The sequence below is a fragment of the Plectropomus leopardus genome, chromosome 3 (genome assembly GCF_008729295.1).
Source record: "Plectropomus leopardus isolate mb chromosome 3, YSFRI_Pleo_2.0, whole genome shotgun sequence".
Taxonomy (NCBI): domain Eukaryota; kingdom Metazoa; phylum Chordata; class Actinopteri; order Perciformes; family Serranidae; genus Plectropomus; species Plectropomus leopardus.
The window spans coordinates 25,914,817-25,921,741 of NC_056465.1; positions in this window are offsets into that span (position 1 = coordinate 25,914,817).

The window sequence follows — 6,925 nt, forward strand, 5'->3', positions numbered from 1 at the left end:
TTGTGAATCATTGGTTTGTTTTATTCATTTCTTCTTTTATTTCACCTTATACAAACAAAATAACAGTGTTAGCATTCAGGCTGTAGGCTGTGTGTCAATATGGGAATATTATCATAATCCATACAATTCTCCATATGTCGCACAGCATATGGAGTGTCCTAGCAGCATATTGGTTTAAGATGCCTATCATGTACCACCACATGCCAGGTTTGATTTTGACTTGGAGCCTTTGTTGCATATCCCTCCCTTTTCATCTCTCTCTTCCCAAACATTTCCCATCCCTCCTCCACATCAACTAGCCAGTGAAGGTGAATGATGCCCCCGAATAATATTTTAAGCATATGGACAACAGTGTGCATGTGCATAAATTGAAATTGTACATGCTGAGGCTGTAGTGCTGCGTGAGCAACACAAGCAGTAGGACGAGTGAAACGAGTGGTGTGCCCTTTCTCTATCAGATGAAACATCTCCCTGTGTATCATCACTCACATGTCTAATTCTGAAGACTTTTTCCATGCTTTGAGTGTTTAATCAACAAGAAAACAAAAACGTAAAAACAACTACTTAACCATTATTTAAAAATACAACAACAGCAAATTAATTTAAAATGTGAGTGTCATAAAACCTCACAGAAAGTAAAATGGCAATCTTGTAAACCTGATTCATGAAAAGTGAAGAGAGAATCGCTTCAGCAGGACATTTACATCAAACAGTTTAATTAAACAGCAAGCCGTAAAAGACTTGCTATTGACACTGTAATGAAGTGGGTGGTGATTTTTCAAATCGACATGATTGATGAAACATCATCTTTATTCACCCAGTGAATACCAATAAAGAAAGCAGCAGTGCTATTGAGCCCACAAGGCCAAAATACAGCAGTGAAACAGCCATTCTGTTTTTAAACAGTTCACCATCTCCATGCATTCATGGAAATTTTGTATACTGTCTGTTAATCTGTTTGTGGTTATATATATATCTGTATGTTCCTGTGTACTGGCTTTAAAAAACAAATAACCTTCTGGCACAATAAATCTAAACCATGTTTAAAATTGATCCTTTCCGATCAACTTTCAAGCTGGAAAACCTTTTTTTTGGGGTTGTTGTGTTTTTTAGATAAGATTGCATTTTTCCTTGTTGCACTATTTCACATTGTTTAACTGCTGCACCGTATGTTACAGTTCTATCATGAATACAGCTAAATTGATCAGTGGTTGCAGGTTGTGTTCAGCCTGAACAAACTCTGCAGACACACACAAGGCCACCAGGTGTCAGTACATACTCATAACACACAGCTACATATATGAAGAAGGTTCAGTGAAACTATTATTTTACTGGATTCTGGCTTTTGAAAAGGCTGTTAAAGTTTGAGATTACTTGTTAAGATGTTATAGATCAGAGGGAGCTCATTCATGAATCTTTATCTCTAAAACATGATTGTATTTTGACGTCTTTGCTAATAAAGTTCCACAATTTACAGCCTGCTGTCATGAACAGATCTGTAACTCTGGCAGCTTCACACATTGTGCTTATCAACAGTAGGTGTGTTGTTACTGTATGTGTGATATGTGTTATAATCAAAATTGCTGCAGAGGAGATGAATCTGCTGCTCTACAGCCAAACATTTGGGGTTGTGAAGGAGTATGAAATATGAGATTGGAGCATTACTTAAGGACATTAAAAAATGTAGGAATAGGTTGAGATTTATTCTTGAAGAAAAATATATGAAATTTGTCCTGTTTCTGATGTTTGAGAATAATCAGCCGTATGACTGTTGTAAATCTGCATTTAAATGTCACTGTCTGCAAGCCAAAGTTGCATCAATACTGCAGCAGTAAATTATATCTTATAATATCATATTGGCTGTTCTCTACAATACTCACAAATCAGCATCACAGTGTGCTAAACAAATAACTATACACAATTTGCAGAATGCTGGGCTGGGTAAAATGCTAGAGGCACGGATGGTTTACAGGCCCAAACTGTCAGGGGGAGCCCATGGCCTTCACTTGCAAAATGTCACTGAAGTTAACAAGTACCAACAAGCAAGGGAGTCAAAATGGTCACAAAGTGACACAAAAATACCACAAAGAGATGCAAAGGAACAGCAAAGGGATACAAAATAATGACAAAAACGTGCAAAATAATGACAAAGAGACATATTATGACTAAAAGGAAACGCATATTGACAACAAATTATCATCAAAAGACCAAAAGATACACAAAATTGTCTTATTAAGACCCAGACAACTACAGAAAGCCACTAGGAAAAACAAAATTTGACAAAAAACACACAATTACCTCAAAGGGACATAAAACAACCACAAGAAGACACAAAATGACTAAGAGACAAAACCACAAAAAGACACATAACGACTACATAGAGGTGCAAAACTACCATATAGTCTGTTTGTCTTGCTCCATGTAGGAGAGCTGGTGAGGCCATCTGTATAGCTGTGCCCATGGGCCCATTGTCTCATGATCCGCCCAAGGTTAGAGGATGTTTTGTCCTGTTTTTATCACCACATGTGATGGTTTTTTGTCATATATTTAAGTTCTGAACTTGTTATGTCTTGCATTAAATGCTACTGGAAAATTACTGAAAGGGATCTTGCGAGTGCCTCATTCAGAAATGTACTCCACTGAATTAATAATCTAAAAATGGAAATGGACAGTATATTGTACTAAGTGCTGCACAAAAACATACCAATCTTGAAATAACAATTTGATATCAGTTGAAAAATGTGGATTTTATTCATTTTAAATATTTTCTAAAACATCACACAGAAGCTGAGGCTTAAAGGATTAGTCCAACATTTTAAAAAATTTAATGAGGAGATTGATGCCACTCTCTATAGCTGAAGCCAGCAGCTGGTTAGCTTAGCTTAGCATGAAGAGGTGCTTGTAGGCAGACTTCGTTAAAATGCCTGTGACACCCCTCGGGCTCCAAGCACCTCAGATTCATTGTTTGTCTCCTCAGGTTTCCAAGGTCAAAGAAAATCATGATGTCGCCTTGGGCATGTGTTTAAGACAGCGACGGCACGCTCATTTGCAGCCAGCTTGTCCTTTGAAGCCTTTGAAATCCAACCTTTCTACCTGAGCGCCCAGTAATTGGTGTGCAGAGCACACAACGCAGATCTCAGGAGCAGCTAGTGCACTTAGCATGACACTCCAGCACTGCACGGGCTTTTCTCCGACCACCTGAGAGCATTACAACATTAAGATTCCACCTGAGTACGGGAACAGGCAGCAGTCAGTGTCTTTTCTTGCAAAGCCCTCTGCAGGACGGCACATCTTGAATTCTGCAATAGTCTTTCTGCTCCCCTCACCCTGGAGATTTGGTTGGATAGCACAGTCTAATCCCTTGCTAACAAGCAGCTCCCCTCTGTATGCTGAGGAGGCTGAGGCACAAGCCTGTGGGTTGGGATTGAAGAGGCTGCTCGGGACACTTTGATGTAATCATTTGTATCAGTATTACAGTGGAAATGTGTTTGGGGGCTTGTTCTGACATTTGGCTTTAATAACAGGACAAATCATGGCCTCGAGTATCAGACACATGGGCTGGCAGGGCCTTTCTAAGTGGCCATCTGTTACAGACCAAGAGAGCAAGATAATGTCTTAATACAGGCCCCTTTGATCTGGACTGAGTATGATTTGGGAGGATTATATCAACACATGATGGTTTCATGTGTCAAAAATCTTGATTCTGTGAACTGTTGTGGTTCGAAGATGCATTACATTCAAGTTTTTAACACCTTTGGTTTAACTGATCTTACCTGAAATTAAGTTATCGAAGTGATCACTTGCTCAATTTTTCTTGATTTTTTTTTTGGCCACATTTTACGATGATGCACATCTGGCTGTAAAAAAAAAAGGTTTTGAAATATTAATGTCAAGAGTCTAAATGATCGAACTAACAACCAAAAAAAGGCTGATAATTTAAAATTATTTTGACATTTGATCATCTATTTATATATTTAATTTCCAAAGGTGATGGTACAAATGTTGTTTAGAGCTTTATTCACAAATATACAGTACACCTTCTACAGAAATGATTAATTCCTTTAATCTTTCAGCCCAGTGTCACTTCCAGGGCATCAAAATTCACTGCTTGGCGTCTGTATGAGACACCACTCCAATGTAAACCATTCACTTCATTATTAGACACTCAGAGCAACAGAAAAAGGATAAAGTCCATTCAGGTTGGGTGGAAGGAGAGGCGGATGGCTCCAACAAACTCTGACTTTGACCCAGGAGACCTGTGTTTGAAATCACCACACAACAACACTGTTTGAGGCATTTGTTTCTCTCAAAGCTGGGCAATTTTTAGCCACATCTGCAATCTTTGCCAAACCATAACCTGGTATTTTTATTGTCTAAAGCTTACAGCAGACTCCTTCCTACCACTACCTTTCTGCCTCACAAAGCCAGGTGTTATTTAAGCGATATCCACATTTATGTGTTTTCATATATTTGTTATGAAACTAGTGCTGAGGCGATTAGTTGATTCATCAGTTAATTAATTGATGTATGCAGAATTAATTAGCAACATTTTGGATAATCAGTATAATTGTTTATTAAGCAAAAATGGCAAACCTTCCCTGGTCCCTCTTGTCCAGTGCGAAAATTTGCTGTTTTTATAATTTTTATATACTGTGTACTAAATATCTTTGGGTTTTGGACAGTTTCAAAACTAGACATGTGAAGAGCTGATCATTAGTCACAATTTTTATTTAATAGACAAATCAATAAATAAAGAAACGGTCAGTATATTAGTTGATTATGAAAAAAAAGTATAAGTCCTAAACAAAAATTTGTACCCAAAAGCCATGTACAGCATGACAATATTTAATGTACCTTCAGAACTCAGCATTACTTCATATTTTACTTTACTGTGCAGTTGAAGTCTGTCTTCCCTCAGTATGTTAGCCTATATAATAGATTAAGGAGGTCATACCATTTCTTTACATATATATCTTAAAAGTATTATAATAATAATAACAACAATAATAATGTATAGTTTTGCTTATTGATTTGTGGAAAATCTATACCGAGCATCAAAGAATAATCTTGAAGATTTTAATTTTAAAAAAGTCACTTAAGTCACTATCTTACACCAAATGAGGTTACATAATGGTAATTAGGCATATGGCCCACTAATAAAAGTATTGCAGTATTTATATATTACTAGGTGTCGCGGGTGACATAGCAGGAAAAAAATGCAGTAATAAGTTACTGCCAATGCATACTCCTACAGCTGAAGTATTTAATTATGAAGTCATAAAAGTCACAGGAAATGGCATGTAATTTTCAGTGAGATTACTGCTTCATCAAAAAAGGCTATTTTTTGGCTTTTGTTGACAGTGGATTAGTTTGAAATATTGCAAGACAATACAGTCAGGGCAGCCCCCAGTGAGCTGTTAGATGAAGAGCTGCAGGCGTGAGGCTGCACTGCATTTCGATTTTGTGAGGTAACCAGTTCCTTTCTCTGTGCCCTGTTGTCCACAGACTCATGTCATGTGCAGCGTAAAATCAGATCATGGTTGCTCCCAGAATTGTTCTGTTATTTTCGGTTTTTGGTGTTTCTCTGTCCATGCACATGAGATGTACTGAAAGCTTCTCTGATCAGATCTGTGTTGTAATATTCAAGTAAAATCAACTGAGGCTCATCGAGTTTATTCTCTTACTCTTTAAAATGAAAACTGACCAAAAGTACAAGATTTTTACATCACAGCATGAGGGAAACAGGACAATTATTGCCCGACTTCTTTATTTTAACAACAACAGTTTGTTTTGTGCTCCCAAACATGTGACCTAAACCACAAAGTAACTACAGGTGTCAGCAAATCAACTAGGACTGAAAACTTAAAGATTGATACTTGAACCTTTTCTTTGACTTACAGATATACACATATGTCAGTTGATTGTTGTAACAATTGTATATTTCTTGAATTTATTGCATTATACAGCATGACTCGACTGTATGTTAAATAGCCTATGGGATGTCTGTTATTATGTTTGTAACTGTGAGGACTTGAGTCAGTGACTTGGACTTGAATCAGACTTAAGTCACAAATCTGATGTTGTTTGACTCAATTTATCAAAATCAAAAGACTTGCAACTCGTCTTGGACCCGTGGCCTCACTTGGGCTTGAGCCTTGATTCTTGATACCTTTTCCCAAGTCCAAAAATTAAAAAATATGGTATTCAAAAAGTGTGCTGCAATTCAATTAATTTTCCTTAATTTCTTGAATCAACTGATGTAGATTCTATAAATTCCCAACAAGTCAACACTTAATTTCCCAGACTATCCAGTTTTGTTAGAACCAATCCAACAGCATTCAATCAAGTCGCAGGAGAGGTCTATGAAGAACTGACTTTACATTACTGAGCAGCAGCTGGAAAAAAATGATACCAAAGATGATTTTGTTGCAATGCATTATATGCAAAACCTGCTACCGCAGCCAACCTTATTTGACATTTACAGCTGCATTAAGAACCTTCAATCGAGGCTCATGTTACCATAGTTACCGAGCTAATGTTTCATTATTATTAGCTTAACAACCTAAGTAACTTTTTAACAAACTTGTTTTGACAAATTGATACAATTTTTGAAAAAGTAATAATGATTCCTGTGAATTTAATAAATTATTACTTCATTGCTGAAATGGGATTGGATTTGGTGGAGAGGCCATTATGACTTGCTTGGGACTCGAAACAGTGTCAGTCTTGACTTGGGAATTGAGTGCTGAGACTTGAGACTTGTGACTTGCAAAACAATGACTTGGTCCCACCTCTTAAATATCACACTTTTTTCTCCCGTTTGTTTTTGTATTGTGAATACAATATTGTTGAAAAGGGATAAAAGCATTAAAATATTTAACTTAGTGCCTCTGAAAATGTCACAATCAGATCTGAAAAAACACGT